The sequence below is a fragment of the Camelus ferus genome, chromosome 16 (genome assembly GCF_009834535.1).
Source record: "Camelus ferus isolate YT-003-E chromosome 16, BCGSAC_Cfer_1.0, whole genome shotgun sequence".
Taxonomy (NCBI): domain Eukaryota; kingdom Metazoa; phylum Chordata; class Mammalia; order Artiodactyla; family Camelidae; genus Camelus; species Camelus ferus.
The window spans coordinates 10246387-10265008 of record NC_045711.1 but is presented as its reverse complement, the minus strand read 5'-3'; positions in this window follow the sequence as shown (position 1 = coordinate 10265008).

Here is an 18622-nt window from a genome sequence, read left to right as displayed (position 1 = left end):
CTTCTAACATGCTATATAATATTGCAAATGGCTTTTTTTGCCTTAAATATAAATATCTTAAAAGTGCTTTTAGGGAAATATAAATTAGTAGAGAAAAACATGCAAATCATAAGTGTACCAAGCAAAAGGTTGTCATGAAGTCAGCAACTCCTGTAAACACCACTCAGGCCAAGAATCAGCATCTCAGATGCCCTACTGTGTGCTCTTTCAACAGAACCTCTGCATTTGATGCAGTAGAAAAACCCATATCTCCTATATCCAATCAGAGCTTCAGTTACTGTGGAGGCCGGTCTTGTTTTGGCTCAACTTTACTCCTGGAGTGTAAACTTTAGAGCACTTAACCCAATGTCCTGAGTGTGTGTGTAGTGGGGGTGGGGAAGGGGGGTTGCTGAACTCCAATTTCATCTCCTGAGCCTCATGATCTCGTCCAAAATTCTGCTCAACTTCTCAGCTCTTCAGCTGCCTCTTCCAGAATGTGCAGATGCTGTTGCCCTAGGGCAAATGTAATCCCAAATGCTGAGTTTATATTTCCGGGTTTCCTGGTCTCCAGGATCTTGATCCATTTGTTTCTCCTTGTCTTATTATCGTGTTGTTGTTTTTGAGCAGAGTTTTTAAATTCAAATTTTCTACTTATTTTCAGTGGGTGAATGGGTCCATATTACTTATTTTACTATTATTGGCAGCAGCTCTCCAGCTCACAGATATTTATGCCACTCTCACAACACTGTTAGACAGTAGAATAGGGTATCTGTGTGTGCATGTGCCAACAAAAAATAGGTTTAAAAATGTTTAGCAATTTTCCTGACATTACAAACCCAGTAAATGTCTTATCTTATTGCTCTATGTACCTGATTTTAATTTGCCTATGAAATGGGCATTTAAGAGTTTGAAAATGCACTTCTATTTACTTTCATAGGAAAATCTACATCTTAACATAGCTCTTCAGAACTTTATAAATAAAATCTCTTGGAATATGACCAGGATATAATAATCCATTACTTAACTTTTGTCTCTGTAACACTGATTTAGTTTCAGTAGAGCCTTAAATTATAGCTGGTTTTCAAGCATCCTTTAATTGAATTGGGATTATGGCATCCTAGAGCAAATAAAACATTTTTATTTTTGATTATGTCCCTCAAAAAGACTCAAATCAGTTTATTGTTTAAAATAATGAGCTCTTGAGCAGGAATACCTGTATTCAATCCTGACTCTGCTACTTGCTTCAGGACTTTGCACAAGTTAACCTCACCTTTGTGAGACTCAGTTTCCTCAGTGTTGCAATAAGACCAGTGATAGTTCCTATGACATGGAAGTGTTGTGAGATTAAATAAATGCCCTGAAACATTGGCAGTGTTCTTGGTACATATTCAATACTTCATAAATATTTGTTATTGTTTAAACTTTCTAGTATTTTGAAATCAGTGTTAATTTTATTATGTTGGTATCTTAAGGTTACCATATTTTCTATTGTTTTTTAAGACTGATTAAGGTCAATCTTTTTATAAACCAAGATGTATCAAAATTGATTCTTTATACTGTCTCTCATCAATTTAAAAACATAATCGAAATCTAAGCAGTCTTTAAAGTTAATGTCTTTGCACTTACATAGTTATCTGAGTTCTCCTGGAAAAGTAAAGATTACCCAACAGAAACCTGAAGGGATTTCATTTTAAGTTACCCATGGCACAGATGGGAAAGTTTCATGCAACAAGTATGCTTTTATAGGAAAATCTGTGCTTACACTTCGTTGCCATCTCTCGCAAGGCTTAAAGGGAAAATCTCTTTTTTGTTTTGGTAATATGTGGGTGGGCAGGGTCTGCTTTAACTCCCCTCTACTATACATAGCCCTATACATGTCTTTGATGTCCCCCAAGTACACATGAAGAAGCAGAATAGAATTCATTGGAAAACTTAGGGCCTTGTTTGGTCCACTCCTTCAACCACATAACTCTTCATCCTAACAGACAGAGAGGTGCCCTGGCCCTCTGGGGAATTTGATTCACTTTCTTCTTTCTTTCTCAATGCTGAAATGCAGTACTCATGAACTATCATACACTTTATCTCCCTCACTGCTTCTCAGTTTCCGCAGACCCATTCTGTTATTAGTAACAATTTACATGAACTCTATTTTCAAGCACAGATAAAATAGTGACAATAGCACAGCCTAGTGGAAGAGAATGAAAGATGCAGAGTCAAAGGCTGGCTGCGATCTTGATCTAGCCTTCACTAGTTGTGTGACACTGGGGATGTTGATTTATTTCTCTAACGTTCAGATTTATCATCTAGAAAAATATGACAAATAATTGCAACTACACTCTAGAGTTTACGTGAGCATTAGATGAGATAAATCATATAAGACACTTAGTGCAGAGTATGGAAACTGTAAAATCTCAACAAAAGGTAAGTATTGTAATTTGAAGTCCCAATCTGATGTATCAGGAGGTAAACCTTTCTAGATTTGAGCTCTAATCACATTATTTTTCTCATTTTTCACATCTGTTAAATTAAAATGAGAAAACCCACAGCTTAGGATTTTTATGTGAAACATTTAGTCCAATACCCAAGAATCGTAAAAGTCACAGGGTTAGGAATGGAAAACATAAGACACTCAATATTTTTTCTTTGGCCATGACCTTAATAAATCTGACTTACATTATCCTTTCAGAGATATAATTAATTTTATCTCATGGTAACACTGGAATTAAAGTCCTCCTAGTAAAGTTGTTTCTTAATATTCAATAACTAAATTTGAAAATTATTCTTCTTTGGAGTGCAAGAAAGCTGAGAATTACTACTTAGGCCCCAGCCTGAGAAATTTAACAGAGACTCCCAGTGGGGATAGAGGTAGTTTATGAAACTTCATGTGTTCTTCTCAATTGAACTGGCTGTATAATTGGCTCCAAAATCAATTTTCACTTAGTAGTGGTTTGGCATTTCATATTAGCTGTTAAAACTGTGAAAAAGCAGTTAAAAAGAAAAGCACATGACTTTTAGGAATTGTTTTTGGCCACATCAAAAGCACAATGGAAGCTAAATGTTAGACATTGTGACTGTTAAAATGATGCAATGCTTTGAAGAAATACAAGGGACTGGGGTAGATTCACTTCTAGGTGGCATGGGTGACTGCTGGCAGCCCTGATAGATATTGATTCTTTCCTTGCATTTATTTTCTTCCATTTCTCAGCATTTAAATCCACAACATAATCTCTTGTTTTTTACCTTAAGAACCTTGAGGCAAAGGAGGGAGATGGATTTAAAAAGAACAAAAAAAGATCCCTAGGTTTTCAAGATATAGTAGGTTGGACTTATCTTTCAAAATTTCCTTCCCACTCTGGACTTTTGTATCACAAAATATATGTTCCAACACATTCCTCTAAAGCAAAAAAAAAAAAAAAAAAAAAAAAAATTCCACTCTTCTTTCAGAAAAAGAGCTAATCTGTTCACATATTTATGTGGCAGATTGTTTTAATTTTAGCAATTCTGCAACCTAGTAGTGTCATGGTTTGTGTGCTAGGTCTGAATATAACAGATGCCTTTTAGAACACAGGGAGCATGGAAGCTGGAGGGAATTCCATAGCAACAGTAACTAAAGCTCAGATCATAAAAACCATTCCCCAAGACATCTTTATTCATATGTAGACAGGCTCCATCCTGATTGGCTGATGAAAAATATACAAAATCTTTACCAATACAAACATTTTGAATAAACATATATACATATAATAGACATATATATGATGTATGTACAATCTACATATTTGTATTAGTAAATTTTTCTGCACTTTTTATACATACAAATTACTTTGTATAAATATATATAATGTATAAAGTACTTCTGTATATATATGTAAACACACATATGCATATATATATATGTCTGTATATGTGTGTGTGTGTGTGTGTGTGTGTGTATATATATATATATATATAGTCTTTAGTGGAGGAATTGTAAAAATTTGCTTCTTATATATTTTTAAATCTGCTTTCTTATCTTTCTTTCCTTTCCATCCAAGCAGGTAAATTTGTGACTGAGGTAAGCAAAAATCCATCTCACAAAACATTTGGGGTCTTTAAGCACAAGCTTAAGTAAACAAAGGCATAGTTTTTTGTTTGTTTGTTTGTTTTTTGAAAACAGAGTTAATTCCTTATATTATGTAACTAGGAAAACCTTATATAGTGTCTGATACTCAGTAGGTGCTAATTCTTATCAATGAATGAATAAATGAGTAGATGAATGAAAATGATTTTGAAAGAATTGTTGGACCTGGGTGTCTGCCCTTCATTACTCTGCATTTTTAGGCGTATAAACACACTTTGTTTTCTGCTTCTGTGGAGAACTCTTATGTGCAGCTCTGCATTCCAAAGTTCATGGCTAGTTGGCTTTTTGTGATGTAGTCTAACTGCAAGCCGAGCAACATGAACATTTCAATAAGGACATATCAAACAACTCATGAACACCATAAAGGGAAATGTGTTTCATGGCTTTTGGTCTACCAGTAGTTTTATTTTTTTGCAGCATATGCTGACAACTCATTCCTGACTGGACAGTAGATGGAATTTATTAGAGCTAAAATGTGCTTTGTTTAAATTTTATGCCAATGTATTTCTCCAAGTGTTCATAGTGGATCATGATCTTGAGAACCAAACAGGGTTAAATATAAATAACAAGTTTGTCACCATATTTTTCAAAAATTTCCATCACAAAACTTGCATCTTATAAACAAAAAGTTATTGAGTTAAATAAGAGAAAACCATTGCAATGGAAATATCAATCAAAAGCTTTGCCTGGGGCAATGCCATTATATACCATTCTAAAATTTGTTTAGCAAACATATTTAGGGATGTCTAATATAAACTACTAATGTAGTGAATAAACAAGAAGAATCTCAGATATACTGAACTGTAAAGTAAAATCTCAGTCTCATTTTTAACACCATGTATAAATGACTTTAAAGTCCTGAGACTCTCTCTGAATAGGGCACAGAGGAAAATAGTCTCACAAATTCACACACATAATAATTAGTACACAGCAAGACCACAAGAGATTACTGGGTCATTGCTGAAAACAACACATTGGTCTACATAGTTTCAATCTTGCTGAAAGGGGTCATATCATAACACATGATAAAACATAATAGGAAGCCTGGTGCTTTCAGCATTTTAATTTTAATCTTTATAAAATTATGCAAATTGAGAATCAATATGCTCATGTATTTTCTGATGAGAAAACAGAGGTTCTGAGAGCTTCATTAGCTTGCCTGCTGTGACATAGGAGCGCACCTGCATAGTCAGCAGTCAAGCAGTCAGATGCAGCAATTATGAATTCTTCTTTGAAGTTTTTTATCCTAAGCCATACAAACCTTGACTGTGGGAAGAAACTATAGTGTTCCCTTTGGGGAAACATAGAATGATAATCATAGTATTTGAATTTATTTGTAGAAGTGTTGTCTTGCATCTTTGAATGGGAAGCTAGAGACGTAACAGCTGAATTCCCAAAATGAGCCTTTCTGTCCAGTAGCTACTTTCAGAACTCTCCTTCTGTTTACTTAGGGAAGGCACTTAGTATATTTGCTGACTGTTCTTTGTAAGTGAGGACATTTAACAAGGAAATAATGGCCTCATGGGTAAAAAATCATAAAATGAAATACTCCAAGGCATGTACGTTTTACTATATTAAATTAAAAACACACCATCTACTACAATCCCTCAGTAAACAAAGAGGAAAGCAAGCAAAAAGGATGCTAAGCAAATATTTTTATTAAGAAAATAACTTATTGATTGTATAATATTCATAAAATTAATAAATGTTTACTGCATACATTTGCATAATAAAGAACATAACACAAAATTGCATGAAACTCAGCCAAAACACTAGCTAGAGATAAGCATTATTTTAACTTTACTAAAGTCTTTAAACAATTTTCAAAAATCAGAGATTATACTATATATGCTCTTTTGTAATGTTTTTAATTACGAGTATAAATTGAGATTTTTCTTTTTATTGTATATTCTTCTAAAGAATTATTTCTAACATTTGCCTACAAAAGTATTATATGTATAATGTAATTTAACCAGTTCCATATTATTAGCCTTTGTGATGACTAATACTTTATTAAATTTCATGAAATTAAGACTGTGATAAACAATTTCTTACATAAATCATAGAAGTGGAATTCTTTGTCAAAAATATCAAAGTATCTTTTGAAATAATTGTGACATTTTTTCAAATACATACTACCTTCCAAATCCTCTAAATCAATGACTGTTACATGTGTGTTAGTATGTTCACCTGAATCCTTTCCAGTACTAGATATTTTTATTAAAATTATTTTGAGAAGGTGACAACTAAAAATTCTACCTAATGTCTGAATACTTTACTTAACATTGAACTTTATTATTTTTATATTTGTATACATTTGTATATATGTGTGTATGGATACACTTTTTGGGTTTTTTGGCCATTTAAAAAATTTCTCCTTTGAATTTTTTTTTCTTAATAGGAATGTTTATCTTTTTATACTGATTCAAAGAGCTATGTATATATTAGAACTAACACTCCTTGGGTTGTAATTATATTGCAGGTATTTTCTCCACTTTTTTTTTTTTTTTCATTTTCCTTGGCTTTTTATGTACTAATGCATGGTTTCCTCCCTTGCTTTAAATCTCAAAAAGTTTCTTCTTTAACTATGATACAGAAACACAGATGAACACAGAACTATGCAGAGAAGCGAAAAAATATTGCAATATGCTAGTGTTTATATTATTAATCTAAAGTTGTCCATAACATTCCCTCATTATTATTTTAATGCCTATAAAATCTACAGTGATGCCACTTCTTTTATTTCCATAACTGATAACTTACACTTCTCTCTCTTTTGCTTTTTCCTGATCAGACTGACTTAGGGATTTCATCAATGTTATTGATCTTATTAAAGAATTGGCTTTGGTTTCAAAAGCAAGCACTAGGTTTCAAAAAACATTAATGCATAATAATTTATGTAATATAATGCTAAAACAAACCCAACTGCACCAAACAAAGTAATAGCACATCTCTGTAAAAATTACTTGGGTTTGTTTTTAAAAGAAATAATAGACTGACAAAGTCAAGATTGTTAGGTAGTAGTGTGTATAGTGTTTGTTTTGTTTTGTTTTGTTTTGTTTTGTTTTGTTTTGTTTGTTTTAAGAGGCTGCATTTAGTGAAGGCATGGGAGAAAAGTTTGGGATAAAAATATCTGAAGAGTTCAGGATAAGAATATTTGAGCTATAAAGCTGCTTTTAATTTATCATTTTGTGGATCATTCAGGTATAATAATAATTTCAAAAGACATTCACAGAAAGCTTAGCTATCTCTACTCTTTGAAAAAAAATCATTAAATTAGTGTAACTTCCAATAATCATTAAAGATTCTATTAAAGAATTTAGATTATAGTTTCCTTGAAAAAAATAATAATAACAAAAGAAAATGTCACAGATTGCCAAAGTGTAAATTAGGACAATTCCTTTGAAATAAACATTTGGCAGTATGTGATTCAAACCAGTATTAATTTCTTGATCTGTCAATTCTCAGTCTGGGAAACTTTCCTGAGGAAATAAACTGTAATGAAGAAAAATCTTTATGCCCAAAAATATGTTTATTGTAGCAATATTGTTTTTCAATTGTAAAAATTCAAAGACAGTTCTTTGCTCCACAATATGGTAATAGTTAAATTAATTGGCTCATCCAGTCATTTGAGTATATTTTAATCACTGAAATGTTTACAAAGACTATGTAATGATTTTGAAAATGCTTATGAAATAATGTTAAGTAATTTAAGAAGGATTATACACAGTCAATTATAATTCTTAATAAGCAAATGCAAATGAGAAAGATCCAGAAAGTCAATATGTTAATAGTATTCAACTTTGAAGGAGAACCAAATGGTAGAAAACAAACATTAGTTATGGAATGGAGACTAGAATTTAAATTAGTCGGCATGTCTTATCTGTGACTCACTATGTTATACTTAACTTACTTAAGTAAGGAACATGATACCTCCTTTCCTTACTTCCTTCAGCTTTGAAAAAGGAAAGATAATATCAGTATTATATCATGAGTAATTGTTTTATTAAATGAGTTATTATATATAAAACACTTAGAACAATGCTCAAAACAAACGCTCTTCAGATACTAGCTATAACTTGGATCATGGATAATGTATATTTCTATATTATATTTTCAGTAATATATTTACATATAATAGAATCACAAAAATAAATAACTAGCACAGACTTACTTATCAAATATTTCTGCATTTTATTTTCCATTTTCAAAACAGTGTGTGTGAGGGAAAAGCTAGAGAATTTCACTTTCTAAATTTAGCTCCAATGGCAAGAGGATTTACAAATTTTATGTTCAACCTGACAGAATTGCTGAATGCTTCCTTCTTTACTTGTGTGGTATATTTGCTTTTTCCACCAGCAACCACTACATTACCAGGCAAAAGAGAATCAAACTTTTATAGATTTGCTTATGCCAATTATTCTCCTGGCTTATAAACATTGAAGCAATATTGAAAAAAACCTAGGAAATCAAACTCAAATTGTTTGGGTTCCGTACATTTGACTCCATGATTTGTAAAATATTTACTAATTTTGAGACCAGTTTTACTTATGGAGTGAAATGCACATAATCCAAAAATTTCCCATGCTTACGATATGCATTTTAAAATGAATAGGCCAGAAAATTATGAAATTTAGAAATGGTCATACATGGACAGCTTATATGTGATAGATGTAAGAAATTCTTTCAAAAGCCTGGGAATATGGTGCCCATTTAGCTATAATGAATGTTTACTGATTGATCATTCCCCTCCAATTTACATTTCTACTGTTAACATTACTTAATACTCTCACAAAAACCATCAACCATGTTCATGTGAAAGTCTTCAACTTCTAAGGAGGATATTCCTAAGAACAATTTTAGTTGCAAATGGGGAAAAAAGCAACTCAAACTGACTTAAACAGAAAAGGAATCTATTGGCTTAAGGTAGCTTAAAGTTGCAGAATTAGTTCTGATTTCAACCACACCTGAATCCAGGGTCTCAAACAATCCATCAATCACTATGAAATTCTTTTGCAGTTTTGCTACACATTTTTAAGTCCTGTGTCTACAGGCTGGCTACCTTCACATGGTCACAAGATAGCTCTTAGCAGTTTATGCTGACATTCTATTTGCTTCAGCTCCAGGGAACAAAAGCTTATTTTTCCAAATATTTACAGCTTCATCTTATTTGCTGTGATAGATCTTGCTTAGGTCACATGCCTATTGCTAAAAAAAATCATTATAAACAAGATTGCAGGGAATATACTGAATGGACAGATTTAGGGCACTAGCCAAACCTGGAGATGAAAGATGTCCAACTAATACAAAATATAAGGACAGAGAGTAGGTAAGCTCCACATGAAAATTAGGGTGTGGTTACAAAGAAGCAGTAATGAATGAAGAGGTATGTTAAAATATTAAAATGCTCTGTAGTAAGATATTAAATTATATGTGCACATTATCTTTGCATGTATGTATATATGTTTTTTCTCTACATAGGTAGGTAGATAGATAAATGATATATAGATATGTTTGCACATATATTGATTGGACTGAACTTGTTAATTAGGATACAGCTGCATTTTTTTTCCCAATCAGTGACTTTAGACATATAGTGTTGAATCTTTTTCCTGTCTATCTGCGTTTTGGGGGGAATCTCTAATTCTCTAGTCATTTTCAAATCTAAGAATAGTCTCATTTATATATTTTAAAATGCAGTCTAAATTATACTAAATCACGACATCCATCTTTCATCCAGTTCAATAATCTTTCCATCCCCTCAGCTCAGGCCTAAGGCTTGGGGATCTGCAATGAGAAAGCAAGTTGAGATTTGATCTTTTCTGACTCTACTTCTTTCCACTTCCTGTTTCTAGTTTCACTAGAGTTGGAGAGATGAGGAGAGGCAAGTGAAGAGATAGGATTAAAGATACATTTAGTTGGCAGACACCACTTGGCCATCATGATTTTTGTTAATCTCATTGACTATTCCATAGGGTCCTGAAGGAGTCTTTAGAGATCTCACCCCCATTCATACTGTATCTGTCCCTAATAGGAGAGGCAATTCCACTTTATCTATTTTATCTCTCACATAACCAATACCCACCTTCTTGCACACTGGGGGATCATCTCTAGCGTCTCTCTGATGGAGTTACTTTACTTTGTCAAGCAACTGTCTTATAAGGGTCCTCTTTAAGAGATCTCAGTTACTTCCTCAGTATCTCCCTGGTCTATGGAAAATATTGTACATCCCTGCTTTGCCAAAAGATCATGGCGGTTTGCTCCCACTGCTCTCCTCCCTCTGTGTCTTACCTCACCATGTATCTACTCCAGCCAGCCTCCAGGCTTCAGCCTTCTCTGGGTAAGAAGCAGCTGCCTCATGTACCACTCTGCCCCAGAATTTCTCCAAATTTGGGAGACATATGTTACTTCATCCCAGGATCTCACTCACTAATCTGTGCTTCATTCCCTTAGTGTCACGAGAGCTTCCAGTGGTCCATTTTCAGAACAAGTGGGTGGTTTGTTGCTTGCAATCATTACTATCACTCTAAATGTTTCTTTGGGCACCCACTCTCTTGGAAAAGATAGACTTTCACCTATCCATTTTCCTGCTTGAATGAATTTCTCTCCAAAGTCTCATTTTCTCTTTTACCATATGAGTAAATGATGTGACCAGTGATTAAAAGGCTGCTTTTATTCTATTCTAGTAAATCTTTCCTGGATGTGTCTAGCCTATTTATTTAGAAGTGGGGAGGAGGGTAGAATTTATTTTTTGTTGTTTTCAGCTTGGAGGCTTCAGAAGAAATCTGAAATAGTAGGAAAAGTATTATTGCATATCATGATAATTATATGATACATTTCACATACATTAACACCCAGAAAAAACAAAAGATTTTCTTGTACGGACTTATCACAATAGAGTGCTTTGAAGGCAAACACTGTTAGCCATTTCTATAGATGAGAACATGAGTCAGAGAGCATTACTGCTTTGTCCAAGCTCTCTCACTGGCCAAAAGCCTTGGTCGTCCCCATTTCTAATGTGTGTTTTTCCCATTGAAATACTTTCAATATCTTCTATGTATTAATTTAACTGTAGGGTATGAGCAATTCTGTAATTGTTTTTGTTTCTAACAACTTATTCTTTAAATGATTTTGTGTCTGCTCTGTGTTTTGTGTGTGTGTGTGTGTGTGTCTGTTTATGCACTTAATTTACTTTGAGTTACTGTTTATTCTACTGTTTGGAAAACTGGACTAAAGTCACAGTACACTTAGTGTATGTCTAATGGGGATTCTGCAGAAAATCATTCACTTATTTTGTAACTAAAATTTAAATCTAATCTTGAGTGGTTCTTATATTTTTAATCAGACTCAGTTCATAATGGTGATACGTGAAGAACTCCATGACAAAAAGAGACAAGCTTTGCCTGCTCCCAGCCTGGATGGAGCCAAGGCAGAAAACTATTGCCTGTACCAAACAAACTTATGTTTTTCTATTTTAAAGAAAGAGCAGCTGGGAACTACCTCACCCAACATAATACAGAGCAGAACCCCATCTTAACCCTTTCGCTCAGAAATCTGTACACAGTGCCCCTAAGTCAGCAGAGGCCAGGCTGACCAGGCATGTCAACACTCTGTCAGGCTGCAGTGTCAGTGTGCCCGGGGTTGACGCGATATCCCCAGGGACATCTTTAATTTAAAAGGGTGATACAAACACTGCTGTCACAGCAAAGATCTGTCAGTCACAGGCACAGCCATAAACTACAACTTGTATCCCCAGTCACTTGGAATTTCAGATATTGCTATGTATCCACACCATGTATAGCCCTTTTCACTATACCTGTTAAGGGAGCAATTGTCAAGCAGAAGTGAGGGATTCTAAATTTCCTCCTTTTTTCCCCCTTTGGTCTAAAGTATTCATTATACACAAACTAAGAAATCCACTACTGACTGCTTTCTACCACTGGCTTTTCATCGGGGCCTGCACTACAATTTTTGTTAGTGTACTTCTCTGGCAGGCTTCCTTCTTCTCAGCGATCTTTGGAACTGTTCTATACAAGGATCACTGTTTTCTCTGCTGGAGAGGTAAATGGCTCTGTGAGAAACACTGGAAAATGTTAGACATTAACTGTGTCCTCTGAGCCATGGACAGATATAAACAATACTTTAATTGTATTAATAACAATTAGAATAAGAGGGAACTCAATGTTAAGAAGAAAAAAAGCAGGGAATGAGTGGTTACACACGTACAGTATAGGTTGGCAACAAAGGAAGGAAATGTAGAAAATATGTGGACAGGACTTACCACTGTGTTTCCATCAGTAATAGAGGGAAAAGCTGAATTGGATGATAATGGGAGGAAACAGAAGGGAATAAGAGATAGGCTGAGATTGCTGAAACAATTGAATTAAAGCAACCTGTCAGAGTAATCTGATGCCTCATGGAGAAAATTTATCATGGGTACCACTGAGGTTCTGTATCTTGGGGTAGAAGCTTGAAAAATGCCATCCGAGCTCATATAGAATTTAGCCCTGAACTCCGTAGTCCTGATGCAGTAAAACAGTTTTAAGTTTTTATAAAATAAAATAAAATAAAAAATTCTGAGATAGTCAATATATTTGTGACTGGTGGCAGCTTGGAGGTGGAATTCAATAACATCCATGGCAGTGGTCTCAAAGCCTTTTGAAAACATACTGCTATCCTTAAATTATTTGAGCAGGTGTCTCTAATATATACATGCATATGTTTATAAGTTATAAATATGTGCTATTAAACTATTATATTAGTAGTGTTATAAAATATAAAAATTCTACATGTTAAAGGATGAAGTAAATCTATTTATTTCGATTTTTTCTTAAAAAGTTTTGTGTCATCCTTCTCATTTCACTTTGAAGACCACTGGGTAAGATTTTCCTTGATTTCAATAGAAATTACTTTCAAACCTATTGCTCTGATGTCCACTGAGGTAGTCAAGACCATTTATATAGTTTCTCTTTTACATATGAGACAACAGAAATGTGGGCAGTTTAAAAATGGTTTATTCCTGTTTCCATATGTAAATATATTTAACTAACCCATTCGGACTAGCATAAGGAACTTATAAATACTTATAATAGATGTCTACGTGCCAAATGTGGAATTTCTACAAGACATCTCATATTTGCTTATTCACTTGTGTATTCTTTGTCTCACTTTCTGAGAAGCTCTCACTCTACATTTAGCTCTGTAGACTGAAGACACATGCAAATTTCCCCTGCTATCCAAGCTGACTCCGCTTCTCCATCCTTTGGGTTCCTATACTGCATCAAAATGTTGTTAGCTTTTGGCCCCTGTGAAAATGAACAGATAGATTAAACACCTGTCCTATTCCCTATCAACCAGAAAAGGACATTCACAAAATAGGCTTGCTTAGAATTTCAATTTTACATATGAGTGCAACCCTTTGCTTTGTAGCTATTTGGGGTTATGTTGAAGTTGTGTGCAGCTCTGTTTATGATTTGTCCAAAACAAATGTCTCTGATCACTGCACCCAAAAGGTGATCACTCTGCTTTTGTTTTATTTCTGAAGCTGCTTTATCATATATCTTTTCTTCCTCTGACACTGGATTTAAGGATGATCATTAAGCATCGCTTTTTTTTTTTAAATTATCACTATCACACTTTGGGATGCTCTAGAGCAAATTACTAGGTACCCAGCTGCATTTTTATTTCATTTTACTGTATTTTGTTTTACTCAGCTGCATCTTCAGAAAGTTTTAATCCTGATCTGACTGACTTGCCTTTAATAAATTATGTCACCATTTACTTATTTTTTACCTGCTGGAAATTACTACAATGAATTTTTTGTGTGTTTTCTCATTTAATCTTAACAACAGTCCTAAAGGATTTTCACTAGAATATACATTTTAAAATTAAGGACACTGAGGCTTACAGAATTATCTCACTTGCCTAATGTCAGAGTAAGGTAGCTGGGAGAGTCAGATCAGGCTGACTTAGTTGCCCACCATTTTAATTTTTTGCCATACTGCCTCTAAACAAATTGTTTTGTTATTACTTTTTTTCATATTGGTGTTCTACTCTGCTTTACATTTTTGGGTATGGTTCCAATAAAATCCATTGAAATTATACCAGAAATATTATATGAGTCAGTCAAAATAACCCAGACTTAAATATTAGTGTATTTGGAGATTAGTATCTTTTTGATTATGGTACTCAGCTGGTGTCCCACCATTGGGCAGTCTCCTAGAAAATGTACCACCTCCTTAGTTTAGCTGCTACTATTTCTACTACTACTACTCCTCACACACACACATACACACACACATACACACACAAACACACACACACACACACACACACACACACACACACACAGATTCTAGATAGCTTTAATAGGCCCCAAAGTAGAAATGATTATATTCATTGGCTACGAAGAGTTTACTGTTTAGCAGAAAATATCCATAGACCTGTTTTAAAAGTCATCAGGGGATAGTGCCTTCTTAGTTGGCATATTGAATATTTCTCAGAGATAGTGAGACATGGACAGATTAAATTTCTGACAATGCAAAGATTACAAAAATTACATCTAGTCCCTGTAATCAAGGGACCTATTGGATTATAACTTTTGTTGTCTTAATTTAATGCCAATGAAATGCTTGGCTCACTTTATGATTGATAACATTTTATCTAGCTTATCATCTTGTTTCATCTTCAGTACCCCATTTATCATTCTATCAATTGATTCATCATGTGTTGTATATATCTTGATTCCCAAGGAAAATCCTCACTTGCCTAGGGGAATGGGAAGTTTTCCACTCTTTGTATTCTTCACAATGGTTAGCACTGGGTGATGCATGAAGTAGACTGTAAGCAAATATCCGTTGAGTTGCTGAAATAAATTTCAGTAGTATTTTTGGAAGCTTGAGTGGACAGAGTTTTCAGAGCATGCTGCCAACAGCTAATTATAAGATTACAAACATCATCTCTTTTAGGCTCAATTATATTTGTAAAATTCATGTGTTACACAAAATGCTTTCAAAAGTGGCATCTAGCCAGACTGCCTGTGTAATATATTGTTTAAACTGGGACATTTGAAGAGTAAAATTGGTTAAGATTAAAAATTACACTAAGAAAACAGGCCCCAAACCAGTGCTGTCATATACCAACTAGGCCTCTGGTCATAATACTTTTAGCTCTTAAATTCTAAAGTTTTGTAATTTTCCATTTTGTTCATTTTTAGTTTATAATCTTAGCAATTAAAAATATAGACAAATATCATTTTATTGTGCTTCACTTTATTGCACTTTGCAGATATTGCATTCTTTTACAAATTGAAGGTTTGTAGCAGCCCTGCATTGAGCAAGTCTATCAGCATCATTTTCCTTATAGCATTTGCCCACTCTGTGTCTTTGAGTCACATTTTGTTAATTCTCCCAATATTTCAAACTCTTTCATTATTATTATATTTGTTTTGGTGATCTGTGACCAATCATCTTTGATGCTACTATTGTAAAAAGATTATGACTTGCTGAGGGTTCAGATAATGATTAGCATTTTTAGTAATAAAATGTTTTTAATTTGTTTTAGACATAAGGCTACTGCACACTTAATAGACTACAGCATAATATACACATAAATTTTATATGTACTGAGAAAGCAAAAACTTTATTGCAGTATTTACTTTATTGTGGTAGTTTGGAACCAAACCTGCAATATCTCTGAGGTCTGCCTCTATAGAATCTGCCTTTTTCTCTCTGGCTTATTTCGCTTATCATGATGTTCTCAAGTACTGCATGATCTTACTCATGTGAGAAATCAAAAAAAAAAAAAAAGTTAAAAAGAAATAAAGAGTAGAATGGTGGTTTCCAGTAGAATGGGGTTAGGGAGATGTTGGTCAAAAGATACAAACTATCAGTTATAAAGTTACAAGATGAATAAGTTAGTGATATATAATGTACAGCATGGTGACTACAGTTAATAATTATTATACAGTTGAAATTTGCTAAGAGATTAGATCTCAAGCATTCTCACTATACACACACACACACACAATGTTGTCTCTGAGGTGATAGATGTGTTAATTAGCTTAATTGTAGTAATAATTTTACAATGCATGTGTATATCAAATCATTATGTCATGCATATTAAACTATATACAATTTTGTCAATTATACCTCAATAAAGCTGGATAGAAAAGAGTAGGATTTACATTCCAAAAATCCTAAGCACAAATTCCATCTCTGCAGCTGACTGTTTCTGTGATTGTGGGCAAGTTTTTTATCTTCCTTGAGTCTCTGTTTCTTCCATTTATGAAAAACTATAGTTAAGTGTGTTGTTTCACATGATTATACTAAGAATGCAATAAAATTAAGTATATAAAAAGACAATGTGGTGACTGGCACACATAACCAAAATGAATGGCAAAAGTTATGATTACTACTAAAATTATTGGAATTTTTTTTTCTGTGATTGGGCAACCACTGCCATTGGTCTCTGTATTTCATCATTGGCTGAACATTTTGCTTAATTTGATTTACATGTCAAAGTTTCATAAATTGGTTTGAAACTGTCAATTGTTGGACAAAATGTGCTACTTACTCGATCTTAAGATAACTTGTTAAGACTACACATCAACAATCCAAATCATACATTGTAATGTTGGCTTACAGTGACCTCTATTTTAATGATCAGGTTTGGAAGGATGTCTCCTTTTGAAGCACAATTCTTTTTGTGCTTGTTTCCAAGGACATTTATGAAAGGACTCCACAAATTTATGTATTGGGGTTAATTGTAGGACGTAGGGGCCACAACTAAGGAGTGAATGATTATGTAGTCTGGATTAAAGTGAAGTTGGTATTCAAGGGCAATTGGTTTCAGGATGCCCCAAGAGTACTAAAATCTGTGGATGCTTAAGTCTGTTTTATAAAATGACCTAGTATTTGCATGTAACCTATAAAAATCTTCCCATATAGTTTGTCATCTATTACTTATAATACCAAATACAATGCAAATACTATATACAGAGTTTCCAATGTATGGTAAATTCAAGAGTTACTTTTTGGAACTTTCTAGAATATTTTTTTCAAATATTTTCATTCCACAGTTGTCTGAATCTGCAGATCCCACAGATACAGAGGGCCGACTATAGTCACAAGGAGATACAGATCTAGCTAATTAAAGACAGCAAAAATGGGGGAAGTGACTAACAGGTAAAATGCCTCACTTTATATTTAAAAGATCACTTCTGGGAACTACCTTTGGTGTGAAATAGACTTCAAAGAGAATTTTATAAGACAGGGGACTTCATAAAAGAAGAATACCCCAAAGATTGACTGTACAGAAGTGATGCATATTTCTTATAAAAATTTCTAGTGGGTTAACTTTATTCTTTACTATTACTTTAAGGATGCTTAACTCCTCACTGTTGGTGCTATAAATTTCAATAGCAAGAAGGAATATCAGTCAATAAATATTTAGCAACAGTATAAATTTTGTACCAGTAGAATAAGTGAGTATTGCAGGGAGATGCATAGACTAACAGGCCTGCTTACGAAATACTATAAACACTAAACATCCTGAATATTTACAAGTAGGGCTACATTAACTGAGGAATAAACCATTAAAATCATCATCTTCATTTTGGGAATGATTTGAAAATCTAGTGGGTGATATGTGTTTAAAATCATTAGGTAACTTTAATCAAAATGCCCTTAAGTCATGCCCTATAGTATAATCTTTCATCAGAATTAGGTTTGTAAAGTGTAAAACATTTTGGATAAAGTCTACCACAGTTTTAATGAAAGTTTGTGTCTTATTTACTATAGGAAATATCTGTACTGAGTTTTGCTATTTAAATTATACTATAATTTATTAATTTGCTTTCTCATACTTAGATCTAATTTACTGAACAAAGATTACTCATTGTTTCCTAGAACCATTATTTTTAGTGGTTTTCTTTGCATAGTCAAAACAACACAAAGATACAATAAAGTATTTCAAAGGAAGTAATACTATAGATTAGTGTCCAGTTATAACTATAAAGTATGGGTTTATGTTTTTCTCTATATTTACTTCTGAGATTTTACAAATTATAAATTCTAAACAGAAATGTAAGGCACTGCTGCTTGGTTTCTTAACATGGAAAATTCCTACAGAGTACTCCAAAAACCACACAGTCAGAGTGTTACCCCAAAATGGAAAGGAAAAAGATGCCAGCTCTTTTCTTACCTGAAGGATAAGAATACAGGTGGGAGATGGTGCATTGTGCAGTGGAAGATTTTAGCTGATTTATTTAGGAAAGGAAAAGTACAAGAATAGGTGTCGGGCTGATCCAAAAGAGGAAAATGTGGTGGTCTTTGTCCCTTCCTCTTATATCCTCACTTAGAGATGGTCCTTTGATTGATGTCTCTTGCCCCTGAAATGCCTAGTCGTGTTTGTCCCTTTTGCACATGTCCTTACTCATGATGCACACAGCAAAACCCGTGGGGGGTCCTAAACCACAATGCTAATTATATTACAATGAGCACTGGGTCATGTCTGATTAGGCTC